Raw genomic sequence first — 14,409 nt, forward strand, 5'->3', positions numbered from 1 at the left:
AAACGCCATGCCTGGAGCCTGCAGCCCCATCTCTGCATCTCCAGCAGCGGCGGCAGCTCTCGGGACCACCTGCTGCAGGGGCTCCGGGACTGGGGAGGGAGGAGGCCGAGGGGGCCTCTATGCTCCCCGGACACCTGGCTCCTCCCAACCTACTGGCTTGCCAGCTCGGGCTTCTGCTGAGTAAAGGCCGGAAACGTATGACACCACAGTGAGGAAGGGCCTTCGGTCAGGCAGCAAGGGGTGACACTGGGGGTGTGAAGGCGACGCCTCTTTCAGATCCGCAGTGAGGGCTGATCTCCAATAACCGCAATGAGGTGGGGAGGCGCCTCACTGGGTAAAACACAATCCAGGGACCTGGATTGTGACCTGGTCAGAATTCTCTTAACCCCTGCCCTTGTCTTAATGCTTAGGATTAATTAATAGGGGGTATTACATTCTCTTTACAAATCTTTCTGGGAAGACACATGAATACTTCTGTAAAAGTATTTCAGTTTTTGAAAAGTGTCCAAAAAAGTCAACTATCTCTGAAAAATAAAAGTGCACCTATAAAAAGGGAACATCAATAATAGGCTCAGAGTTCATGAGCGACGCTTGACAAGATGCTCATTCTCTGGGATTTATTTTCAACTTTGTCAAGAAATATTTGCCTTCATATTACAGAATTCTTATGAGGGTGTTTGTTCTTTTAAAAATTCTATAATCTTTAAATTCTTGGACTGAAATATACTCTGTAAACTGAAAGAAAAACCTAAATTACAAAGATAGCTTGCAGTTTTTAAATATAATGAACGTTTTACTTCTCACCTGTTTTTTTCCTTCAATTTAAGTGGGTCATAAAAAATATAACATTATTGCATCCATTTGAGTTGAAGGCTTGTTATGCAAAATTTTTTCTTCTTCTTCTTTCATCTTTTAATTCTAAAGAGTATGGTTACTCTAGGTAAAAAAATGAGATCATTACTTACGTTCCCTTACGTTTAAAGGAAATTGTCCAAATCACGTTTGTTCATATGGAATTGCTCTTAGAAATTTTATTATTCTATATATTGTAGTCAGCAAAACAAAGATTTTAATAAAATCCAGGTAACAAATGTCTCAATATGTTTGAAATCTTTTACTTTGTCTACTTAAAGTATTAGTAGTTTGTATTAGGGAATCTTATTTATGTTTTTGAAATTCTTCTGTTTAGTCTTTCACAATTATTAAAAGTAATAGGCTATTTAAAATGTTTATAAGAAAAAATTTAAAACTGTAACATGGAAAGTTCTATTTGGTTTTCCCCTTAAACTTTTTTTAAAAAGAAAAAAGTAATACCATCCAATACATTTAGGTTTGTTTTAAATAGGCTTTCTTTCAAATACATCTATTTGGAAATACACACTAGCTTTTACAGTGCCCATTACAACATATTATTAGTAATAAATAGAAATATTTTATGTTAACTATAAGTGACAAAAATCTTTACAAATTAATATATACAATGTAAGAGAAAAGTGTTCTGTCAGTATAATGATTTATTGTAATGAATTTTGATTCCAAAAAATTTCATGGAATAAATACTTGCTTACTGGCTTATTTGGAAAGATGCTAAAAACACCTCAGCTCAAATGATCTCCTTCATTTGTGCCCCACATTTCACCATTTTCATTTAATTTCCTTCATGCTAAACTTTGCCTCTCTTGGTGGGTTTTGTGTGGGTTTTTTTTTCTTTTTTTTTTTTTTGTTTGTTTGTTTTGCTTTTAATGTGTTCTGTTTCTGAGAGGACAATAATTCTCCATGATGCCTTAGTGGGCTTGATCCTATCCAACTGCTTTGCTCCCTGGAATGATTTGCCTGGGGGCATAGGAACTCTAAAAGAAGCCAGACCAAGAAGCAGGATGGCTGTAAGGCCAGCCCAGAATAAGGAATAATTGTCACTGATCATGTTATGCAAATAGCAGATGTTCTGAGTGGCAAATGTGTGTCAGGGGTACATGCAAATATTTCCACAAGCCAGAGGTTTTAGCCTGAGGGCTTTCTCTGATGAATTCAGCACACTAATCAAAAGGTTTACATTGGTCTAATTTATTCATTCCTTCAATGAGAAGTTGAAAATGAAAAAGATGGTTAAATGCTGACGGAAGTGGAATTAAACCCAGATTAATTTGTCCTCCACTATTGTGTGTTTCAGAGATTGGAGCACAGGGAAGTTTTGGTGGGCTTGTTGTTCCTGGTTTTCCCGTTCATCCCAGCCAGCAACCTCTTCTTCAGGGTGGGTTTCTTGGTGGCCGAGAGAGTCCTATACATGCCTAGGTAATTACTGTTTCTGGTTTCTTCCTTTTTTAATTAATTTTATTTTTATATTTTTTTGTTTTTTATTTTTATTGAAATAGCTGATTTACAATGTTGTGTTAGTGTTCGGTGTACAGCAAAGTGATTCAGATATATGTGTGTTTGTGTATATATATATATATATACATATATATATTCTTTTTAAAATTCTTTTCCATTATAGGTTATTACAAGATATTGAGTATAGTTCCCTGTGCTATACAGTCGGTCCTTGTTGGTTATCTATTTTATATATAGGAGTGTATGTATTTTAATCCCAAACTCCTAATTTACACCCCCTTCCCCTTTGGTAACCATTTGTTTTCTTTGTCTGTGAGTCTATTTCTGTTTTGTAAATAAGTTTATTTGATCATTTTTTTAGATTCCACATATAAGTGATATCATATGATATTTGTCTTTCTCTGTCTGACTTACTTCACTTAATATGATAATCTCTAGGTCCATCCATGTTGCTGCAAATGGCATTATTTCATTCTTTTTTATGTCTGAGTAATATTCCATTGTGTATATGTACCACATCTTCTTTATCCATTCATCTGCCAATGAACACTTAGGTTGCTTCCGTGTCTTGTGTTTTGTAAATAGTGCTGCTGTGAACATTGGGGTACATATATCTTTTCAAATTATAGTTTTCTCTAAATATATGCCCAGGAATGGGATCACTAGATCATATGGTAACTCTATTTTTAGTTTTTAAGGAACATCCATACCTAAATGTAAGACTGTATACTATAAAACTCCTAGAGGATAACATAGGCAGAACACTCTTTGACATAAATCACAGCAATATTTTTTTGGATCTGTCTCCTAGAGTAATGGAAATAAAAACAAGAGTAAACAAATGAGACCCAATCAAACTTACAAGCTTTTGCACAGCAAAGGAAACCATAAACAAAATGAAAGACAACCCACAGAATGGGAGAAATTATTTGCAAACAATGCAACCAACAAGGGATTAATTTTCAAAATATACAAACAGCTTATCCACCTTAATATCAAAAAATAAACAACCTAATCAAAATATGGGCAGAAGATTTAAATAGACATTTCTCCAAAGAAGACATTCAGATGGCCAACAAACACATGAAAACTTGCTCAACATCGCTAATTATTAGAGAAATGTAAATCAAAACTACAATGAGGGACTTTCCTGGTGGCGCAGTGGTTAAGAATCTGCCTGACAAGGCAGGGAACACGGGTTCGATCTCTGGTCCGGGAAGATCCCACATGCCGTGGAGCAACTAAGCCCTTGAGCCACAACTACTGAGCCTGCACTCTAGAGCCCGCGAGTCACAACTACTGAGCCCTTGTGCCATAACTACTCAAGCCCACGTGCCTAGAGCCCGTGCTCCGCCATAAGAGAAGCCACCGCAATGAGAAGCCCGCGCACCACAACAAAGAGTAGCCCCCGCTCACTGCAACTAGAAAGCCGGCACGCAGCAACGAAGACCCAACACAGCCATAAATAAATAAATAAACTACAATGAGGTATCACCTCACACCAGTCAAAATGGTCATCATTAAAAAGTCTACAAACAATAAATGCTGGAGAGGGTGTGGAGAAAAGGAACCCTCCTACACTATTAGTGGGAATGTAAATTGGTCCTTGTCTCCTCCTTACGAGACATGCCCTCTGTCACCAACACAGATGGCTCCAGAGAGACCGTTCTTTGCCTATATGACAGTTAAATCCTTGTGGACCTAAGGTGTTTATTACCCTAGCTTTAAAAACAGCTGCAGAGGAGGTTGGATGAGATCAAGTTTACACACATTCACTCCAGTTTACAGCGCTTACTTCCAGGTGAAAGCTCACTAGCTCCATGTGAAATACTGAGTGGAATATATTCAGGATTTTCACAGCAATCATTTACCATGACTTCTTTGTCCAAGTGTCTGTGTTTACTAAACATAATTATAGTAACTTTCTAGGAATATTTGTTGATTTGCATAAAATTATTAACTATGTTAAGTAGAATGATTGTAATTAACTTCTTCCTATCTTCTTCCTTCTTTCTTTCCCTCTTTCTTTTTTATTTAATTTAAAAATGGGAAATATACTGAGAGTAAATTTCAGGGGTACTCATCACACACAAAAATGATAACTATGTAAGGGGATATGTTAATTGGCTTGACTATAAAATCCATTTCACTATGTATACGTGTATTGAAGCATCATGTTGTACACGTTGAATTACACAATTTTTATTTTAAAATATATAAATAAATGAAAATTTTTTATTAATTAAAATAAAATTAAAATGAGAACAGTCTCAAGAAATCTGTCCTTGAAAAGAATTGGTTTAAAAAATATAAAGGCATTCAAACATGTGAGATTACATAATGCCGATTGGCTCTGAATATTTAAACTGTACTAGAGCCTGTCTCATCTCTTGTCTTAAATGTCAGCCTTCCAAGCCCACGTTTCCTTTTGGATACCTAGAAATGACCCTGAATCAAGGAATAGAGTATTTGTTCCACCTATTTTCAGTCACGTGTCCTGGAGCAAGACACAAAGCTTCTTTGGGCCAGGTTTTCTCATTTGACTAAATGATCTCTGGATTTGATTAAACAGTCTCTGAAATTATGCCATTATAGAAATGATATATAAGAATAATCATTTTCTGAAAGTGAGTTATCAGTAGCCAAAGTATCAAGAAATCATTATTTTTTATGATTTTGAGCTAGCAATAAAACTGATCAAAATCATACATTTTAATTAGAAATGGATTTCAAAATTGTCAAGCCATTAAGAACCAAGTACTTGGTAGCTTTCTTGAGATGTCTCAAAATATTGTTTTCAGTTGACTAAAGGAGCAGTCAGCTCATTATTTGCTTTGTAAGACTCCAGCACAATTTGAGAAACAGTTCTTTATTGCTCAATAAAAACTATTTGATAGTATTCTTTATTTTATAAGAATAAAAATTAGTCAATAATTCTAGATATTCTATATGTGCCGTCTGTTTTCCTTCCACCCCTAACCTCACAGGTGCCCCAATACTACCCTCCTCTCTGTTGCACTCTGAAATCTGGATAAAGAGAATGGGAATAGTTACTTATCATTGACCACCTACTTAGCACTGTATAGTTTTAGGGTCAGAATTTCATCAGTAAAATATATGGGAATAATCTTTTATTTTGATGACAAATACCAGTTTTATGAGTGTCCTTTCTGACTAGGCAAACATATTTATGGCTTAAATTGATCTATTACAAATTTTTTGTCCTCTTATTTTTATCTAGAATGATACATATAATTTCATCGCTCCTTTTTCCATGTTCCAGTCGAATTTCAAATGACTAGAATTCCTTACAATTGAAGAAGTTGGACTAGTTGATGAGAGATATCAAAATAAGTAATAGATTCTGATCATTCACATGCCAGAAAAAGATAATTTATTCACTTTAGTACTAAAGAGCAAATCCTAAACTAATAGAAAACATGAATCGATTGGAATGGGGGGAAAGTAGACAGAATTAGCAATGGTAGAAATAATATGTGTGATAGAAATTATTAGAATAACTGAGGATACAGAGAAACTGGATAGTCAGAGAAAGAAAGGAAAAACTTAAAGTGACTGTAAACCTAAAAAGAGATGCTCTCTATAAATTTATAGATGCTTGAGACATGAGGAATTTAAAGAGGGACCTTCTGTTATCTTCTATTATGAGTAAAAATTTTAAATCCTATCTATTAATATGAAATTAAAATTTTAATCAAATAAGAATCTCAATAAAAATGAAGTTCCATATTTATTTCTTGAGGAATGTTACATATAATATATGGGATCCATTCTGATGTGTTTTCTGTGAGTGTGAATCTCTCGTGCTTCAGAGTCACTGGGGAAGAGAGACGACTAACTGAGCCTGAATCTAATAGTAGCCAATGTTATCACTGACAGGGAAGGCATTTATGTTATCAGAAACCTAATCTAGCAAAGTAGTAAAAAGAACATTGAAATAGCTGGTAACCTTGGAAGAGCATTGAAATTTGCCACATGACCACTTTCTGATCTATAAAATGAGAGGGTTGGCTTCCCTCAATGACTTCCAAATAGAGTTGGAGGAACGTTGTGGACTGCTGGCCCATGACAGTTTTTACTGACCTATGGCCACATGGAAAATAAAGGAAGACAGTATAATGTTTTTAATAAAACTAAAGCTAAGTAGTTTTAAATTATGTAGGTTCTATTTTGTTGCTGTTAGGATGTCCTTTCTTTTATGAAATGATAATAAAGGCAGATGGTAATTTTATTTATTAATATTTTACTTTACAAAATTAAAGGTTATTAATAATTATTAATTATTAATAACCTTACTTGACAACCCCCTGACAGTCCCCCACAGTGTTTCTTAAAAACCTAAAATTCTGGTGCCACTAAATAGGCAGTGCTGCCTTTTTATTTTTAATCTACATTTGAAAAATTTTAATGGATCTTTAAATGAGAGTTTTAATTCAGTTAACTAAAATATACACAAGCATAATTTAGTAATCTAATATGAAGATCCATCAGAAAGGTAAGGACATTTTGAGAAATGTGAAGAAAGTGTGACTTTATTCATAATATATACACCATGAAACAGATATTCTCCATTATTTTGGTTACTTCAAAATTTAAATTCTGCTTGTTTTTCAATTAATATTTTTCATGACAGATGCTGGGTATTGACCTGTTTTTTTTTTCCTGACAATATTAATAGGCTGCCCAACTACATGATACAACTGTTTTTTGCATTTAATTTAAAAGACTATGGCTCAGCATTTAAAAAATCAGGTTACGTGATTTCTAAGATTTCAACTACCTCTAAATTTCCATTGTTTTGTGAGTCAAACTAATGTAGAAAATATGTGCAAGGTTTCCAAAAAGTATTTATGCAAAAGTTTTCATGTTTTGGAGAATGACTGCCTAGGTCTGCTCAGTCAGCAGATGGGCCCAGTAAGGAAAAGCAGATGCATCCCAGGAGTTGGGTGGGTGGGGCCGGGAAGGGAGGCAGTGCATCTGCCATGAGGGCAAGCTCTCTCATGAGGGTGACAGAAAGTGGTCAGTAGGCATGGGTATGTGACCTCCTCTGTGAGGTATGGAGGTGTCCTCATAAGCAACAGGAACAGGAGAAGCTTAGGAGTTCACATGGGCAAACAACAACAAGGAATGTGGGTCAGGAGCAAATGGGCCCTGGTCACAGGGAAGGTGACAAGACCCTGCTCATTAAGAAGTGATGGAACAGGCAGCTTACCATGAAAGTCTGCAGTCCATGAGAACAGGACTAATATTTTAACAGCTAATATTTTAATGAACATTTAACATCTATATACACTCCCCAGTTCTTTGCCTGGTTGTTGGGAAAGAACAGACAGCTGACAAACATCAATTGAAGATATTCCATGTGGAGTAGGAGAGCTGGCAGAAACTCCTTCCCTCCTCCAGGCACTCCAGACTTTCAGATGGCAGGGACTGAAAGTCAGGCAGGACAGCCAAGTACAACACCTCACAAGCATTTCCAGAAGAATGAGATCTCCCTGGGCACAGAAAACCTAGGGCAGGCCTGAAGATCAAAGCAAACTCCCCAGGTATATAGAGAGCTGACACCCAGGCTCTAAAGCAGGGAGGCATTTCCTACAGTTTGGAAAGCTGGCTGTTTAGATGTAAAGCACAAGGATAATACTGGAATTTCATGAGAGCTTACATCCAAAGTCTGCAAGAGAAAAGTCCTGATCCTATTCTCAAAACATTTGAAACTAGTGATAAACTGAATTAAACTAAAGCTTCAAGAAAACCTAGACTCAGATTAACCACAGATCATATTGACTCAGTTCTTCAATTAGCAGTCTGATACAAGAAGGACCATGATTTCTATGGAGGTAAATATTATTTACCTCAGCCTCCACTATTCTATTACACAAAATGTCTAACATAAAATTTAAAATTATGGGACACAAAAAGAATCAAGAAATGTGGCCTGTGGTTAAAAGAGGAAGCAGTCAATAGAAGCAAAAAAGGAGGCTATAGTATTGCCAGACCAGGATTTTTAAAAGACTGTAATAAAAATACCAAAGGCTCTAGGGGAAAGAGAATAAAGTGAATGTGAAGAGATGAATAATTTCAGCAAACATGGAAACTATAAAAAAGAAATTTAAATGTTAGAAATAAGAAATACAATATTAGAAGAATTCACTACATACGCTTTATAGCATGGACACAGTAGAGGAAAGAATGAACAAACATTAAGACAGGTCAATAGAAAGTTTCTAAACTGAAACACAAAAGGGGGAAAAAAAGCAGAGCACCTGAGATATTTGAGACAATAACAAACAATCCAACATAAGTGTAATTGGAGTTCCAGAAGGACAGGAGAGTGAGAAAGGGACAGGAGAAATATTTGTAAAGATAGTGGCTGAGAATTTTTCAAAATGTATTAAAGACATTATCCCAAATATTGAAGAAGTTCAGTGAACCATAAATGATGCTAACCAGCTAGATATCCTTATGGAACAAAATGAATTTTGACCATTATCTCACTCCTTCCACAAAAATTAATTCATGATATATCATAGAAATAAATGTAAAACACAAAACCATAAAGCTCTTAGAAGAAAACATCATGACATATCTTCTCCACCATAAGGTTTCTCAAACAAGGCACAAAATTACTAAATATAAAGAAAAAATTTTAAATTGGATCTCAACAAAATTAAATTTTTCTCATGAAAAAACACCATGAAGAAAGTAAATAAGTGAGCCATAGGTTGGAAAACATAGTCCTCGTGTACATAGTACATCATGTACACAAAAACATAGTCATCATGTACATCTAACAAAGGATTATACCCATTAGGTATAATAAACTATGAATCAACAACAAAAAATGAACAATTTAATAAACTAGTAAATGATTTAAATGCACAAGTTCCATCAGAAGTTATATGAATGTCCTTAGTAAATAAAAAGTTCTCTATTAGTTATCAGAGAAATGGTAATTAAAAACAAATTATCAAGGGGAGGAGTAAAGATAGCAGTGTGGGAAGACACGGAGTTAACATCTCCCCACAACTAGGGCAACTGCTGGCCGCTGGTGGGGGATTTTGACCCCCAAGGAGATGGGAGGAACCCCAGAGTAAACTAGTAGGCTGCAGGGGGACCAAAGAGGGAGGATAAGTAGAGGTGAGACAATTTGGGTACCCCTGAGGCTGGGGAGATCAGCAGAGGTAGGCAGAACAGGCCCTCCCAGACCACAGACCAGAGGAGCAAGAGGAGACGAGGGAGTTTACCCCATCCACTCGTGCTCAGGAAGCCTGCTGGGCTCCCAGGTGAGGTCCCCTGAACTCTGAGACCAGGGGTGGGGGGCACGCCTGGGCCTCTTCTGTTCCTTGAGCCTAAGCCCCAACCCCACAGCCCCCAGGGCCTTTTCCAGCCCTGTGGGTCCTGAGCATTGGCCCTGCCCACCACCCAAACCTCGCACTTGCTTAGGCCCCACTCTCCACAGCCAAAGCCTTTCACACTCCCCCTCTGCCCTTTCTTTTTTTTTTCTTTTCCCTTGTCCTCTTTTTTAATACTATGGTACTGATGTACCTTCCGGTTGTTAATTCACCTATATTTGTACTTTTACATTCTTTCTAACATATCTGTTAGTTTCCTAGTATAATTTTATTTTTTAATTTGTAATTTTTCTCTTATTTTTAATTTTTTTTTTTTTTTTTTGCTGCCCCACGTGGCTTGTGGGATCTTGATTCACGAGCCTGGGGTCAGGGGGAAGCTCCTGCAGTGGAAGCTCCAAGTCCGAACAACTGGACAAACAGAGAACCTCAGACCCCAGGGAATATTCATCAGAGTGAGGTCTCACAGAGTTCCTCATCTCAGCACCAAGACCCAGATCTACCCAATAGCCGACAAACTCCAGTGTTGGGAGCCTCAGGCCAAACAACCAGTAAAACAGGAATACAATCCCACTCATAAAAAAAGGGGGGGGGGACGGCAAAAAAATATGTCACAGATGAAGGAGCAAGGTAAAAACCTACAAGACCAAGACCAAATAAATGAAGAGGAAATAGGCAATTAACCTGAAAAAGAATTCAGAGTAATGATAGTAAAGATGATCCAAAATATCAGAAATAAAATGGAAGCATGGATGGAGAAAATATAAGAAATGTTTAACAAAGATCTAGAAGAAGTAAACAAACAGAGATGAACAACACAATAACTAAAATGAAAAATACACTAGAAGGAATCAGAACAGAATAACTGAGGCAGAAGAACGAATAAGTGATCTGGAAGACAAAATGGTGGAAATAACTGCCAAGGAGTGGAATAAAGAAAAAAGAATAAAAAGAAATGAAGACAATCTCAGAGACCTCTGGGACAACACTAAATGCACCAACATTCGAATTATAGGGGTCCCAGAAGGAGAAGAGAAAAAGAAAGGGTTGAGAAAATATTTGAAGAGATTATAGTTGAAAAATTCCCTAACATGGGAGAGGAAATAGTCACCCAAATCCAGGAAGCACAGAGAGTCCCATACAGGATACACCTTAGGAAAAACACACCAAGACACATATTAATGAAACTAACAAAAATTACATTCAAAGGAAAAATATTAAAAGCAGCAAGGGAAAAACAAAAAATATATACAAAGGAATCTCCATGAGGTTGTCAGCTGATTTTTCAGTGGAAACTCTGCAGGCCAGAAGGGAGTGGCAGGATATACTCAAAGTGATGAAAGAGAAAAACCTACAACCAAGATTACTCTACCCAGCAAGGAACTCATTCAGATTCAGTGGAGAAGTCAAAAGCTTTTCAGACAAACAAAATCTAAGAAAATTCAGCACCATAAAACCAGCCTTACTAAAGAAGGCTAAAGAAACTTCTCTAAGCAGGAAGCACAAGAGAAGAAAAAGACCCACAAAAACAAACCCAAAACAATTAAGAAAATGATAATTGGAATATATATATTGATAATAATTTTGAACGTAAATGGATTAAATGCCCCAACCAAAAGACACAGACTGACTGAATGGATACAAAAACATGACCCATATATATGTTGTCTACAGGAGACCAACGTCAGACTTAGGGACACATACAGACTGAAAGTGAAGGAATGGAAAAATGAACCTGGAGTAGCAATACTCGTATCAGATAAAATAGACTTTAAAATAAAGACTGTTACAAGAGATAAGGAGGGACATTACATAATGATCAAAGGATCAATCCAAGAACAAGATATAAAAATTATAAATGTTTATCCACTCAACATAGGAGCACCTCAATACATAAGGCAAATGCTAACAACCATGAAAGGAGAAGTCAACAGTGACACAATAATAGTAGGGGATTTTAACACTCCACTTACACCAATGGACAGATCATCCAAACAGAAAATAAATAAGAAAACACAAGATTTATATGACACAATAGACCAGATAGATCTAATTGATATTTATAGAACATTTCACCCAAAAGTGACAGAATACACTTTCTTCTCCAGAGCATATGGAACATTCTGCAGGATAGATCACATCCTGGGTCACAAATCAAGCCTCGGTAAATTTAAGAAAATTGAAATCATATCAAGCACCATTTTCTGACACAACATTATGAGATTGGAAATCAATTACAGGAAAAAACTGTAAAAAACACAAATACATGAAAGCTAAACAGTGCGCTACTAAATAACCAAGAGATCACTGAAGAAATTTAAAAAAATAGAAACTAATGACAATGAAAACACGACAAACTGAAACCTATGGGACACAGCAAAAGCAGTTCTAAGAGGGAAGTTTATAGCAATTCAATCTCATCTCAAGAAACAAGAAAAATCTTAAATAAACAATCTAACCCTACACTTAAAACAGCTAGAGAAAGAAGAACAAAGAAAACCCAAAGTCAGTAGAAGGAAAGAAATCATAAAGATCAGAGCAGAAATAAATGAAATAGAACTGAAGAAAACAATAGCAAAGATCAATAAAACTAAAAGCTGGTTCTTTGAGAAGATAAACAAAATGGATAAACCCTTAGCCAAACTCATCAAGAAAAAAAGGGAGAGGATGCAAATCAATAAAATTGGAAATGAAAAAGGAGGAATCACAACTGACACTGCAGAAATACAAAGGATTATAAGAGACTACTACCAACAACTATATGCCAATAAAATGGACAACCATGAAGAAATGCACAAATTCTGGAAAGGTACAATTTTTCAAGACTGAACCAGGAAGAATTAGAATATATAAACAGACCTATCACAAGTAATGAAATTGAAACCATAATTTAAAATCTTCCAACAAACAAAAGTCCAGGACCACATGGCTTCACAGGCGAATTCTAACAAATATTTAGAGAAGAGCTAACACTGATCCTTCTCAAACTCTTCCAAAAAATTGCAGAGGGAGAAACACTCCCAAATTCATTCTATGAAGCCACCATCACCCTGATACCAAAACCAGAAAAAGATGTCACAAAGAAAATTAGAGACCAATATCACTGATGAACATAGATGCAAAAATCCTGAACAAAACACTAGCAAACAGAATCCAATAGCATATTAAAAGGATCATACACCATGATCAAAAGGGATTTATCCCAGGGATGCAAGTCTTCTTCAAAGTATGCAAATCAATCAATGTGATACACCACATTAACAAATTAAGGAATAAAAACCATATAATCATCTCAGTATATGCAGAAAAAGCTTTTGACAAAATTCAACACCAATTTATGATAAAAACTCTTCAGAAAATGGGCATAGAGGGAATGTACCTCAACAATAAAGGCCATATGTAAAAAACCCAGAGCAAGCATCATACTCAATGGTGAAAAACTGAAAGGATTTCCACTACGATCAGGAACATGACAAGGAGGTCCAATCTCACACTCTTATTCAGCATAGTTTTGGAAGTCCCAGCCATGGCAATCAGAGAAGATAAAGAAATAAAAGGAATACAAATTGGAAAAGAAGAAGTAAAACTGGCACTATTTGCTGATGACATGATACTATACATAGAAAATCCTAAAGATGCCACCAGAAAACTACTAGAACTAATCAATGAATTTGGTAAGGTTGCAGGTTACAAAAGTAATGCATAGAAATCTCTGGCATTCCTATACACCAACATCGAAAAATCAGAAAGGGAAGTTAAGGAAACACTCCCATTTACTACTGCAACAAAAAGAATAAAATACCTAGGAATAAACCTGCCTAACGAGGTGAAAGACTTGTACTTAGAAAACTACAAAACACTGATGAAAAAATCCAAGATGGCATAACAGATGGAGAAATATACCATGTTCTTGGATTGAAAGAGTCAATATTGTGAAAATGACTAAACTGTCCAAAGCAATCTACAGATTCAATGCAATCCCTATCAAACTACCAATGGCATTCTTCACAGAATTAGAACAAAAAATCTTATCAATTTTGTTCATCTTCTCAAAGAACCAGCTTTTAGTTTTATTGATCTTTGCTATTGTTTCCTTCATTTATTTCTGATGTGATCTTTATGATTTCTTTCCTTCTTCTAACTTTGGGGTTTTTTCACTTTTCTTTCTCTAATTGTTTTAGGTGTAAGGTTAGTTTGTTTATTTGAGTTTTTTCTTGTTTCTTGAGGTAGGATTGTATTGCTATAAACTTCCCTCTTAGAACTGCTTTTGCTGCATCCCAAAGGTTTTGGGTCATCGTGTTTCCATTGTCATTTGTTTCTAGGTATTTTTTTATTTCCTCTTTGATTTCTTCAGTGATCTCCTGGTTATTAAGTAGTGTATTGTTTAGCCTCCATGTGTTCGTATTTTTTACAGATTTTTTTGCTGTAATTGATATCTAGTCTCATAGCATTGTGGTCAAAAAAATACTTGATACAATTTCAATTGTCTTAAATTTACCAAGGCTTGATTTGTGACCCAAGATATGATCTATCCTGGTGAATGTTCCATGAGCATTTGAGAAGAAAGTGTATTCTGTTCTTTTTGGATGGAATGTCCTATAAATATCAATTAAGTCCGTCTTGTTTAATGTATCATTTAAAGCTTGTGTTTCCTTATTTATTTTCATTTTGGATGATCTGTCCATTGGTGAAAGTGGGGTGTTAAAGT

The 14,409-nt window shown here is 35.8% G+C and overlaps 1 long non-coding RNA gene across 1 annotated transcript; it reads left to right on the top strand.

The window, feature by feature from the left end:
* The first annotated feature begins 362 nt into the window (after positions 1 to 362).
* Positions 363 to 8,739, top strand: LOC309609178. Its single transcript, XR_014233303.1, has 2 exons — positions 363 to 2,292; positions 3,143 to 8,739. It is a non-coding gene; the product is annotated as an uncharacterized lncRNA (long non-coding RNA).
* Positions 8,740 to 14,409: the final 5,670 nt, after the last annotated feature.

The sequence above is a fragment of the Balaenoptera borealis genome (assembly GCF_965194805.1).
Source record: "Balaenoptera borealis genome assembly, chromosome: 13".
NCBI classification, from domain to species: domain Eukaryota; kingdom Metazoa; phylum Chordata; class Mammalia; order Artiodactyla; family Balaenopteridae; genus Balaenoptera; species Balaenoptera borealis.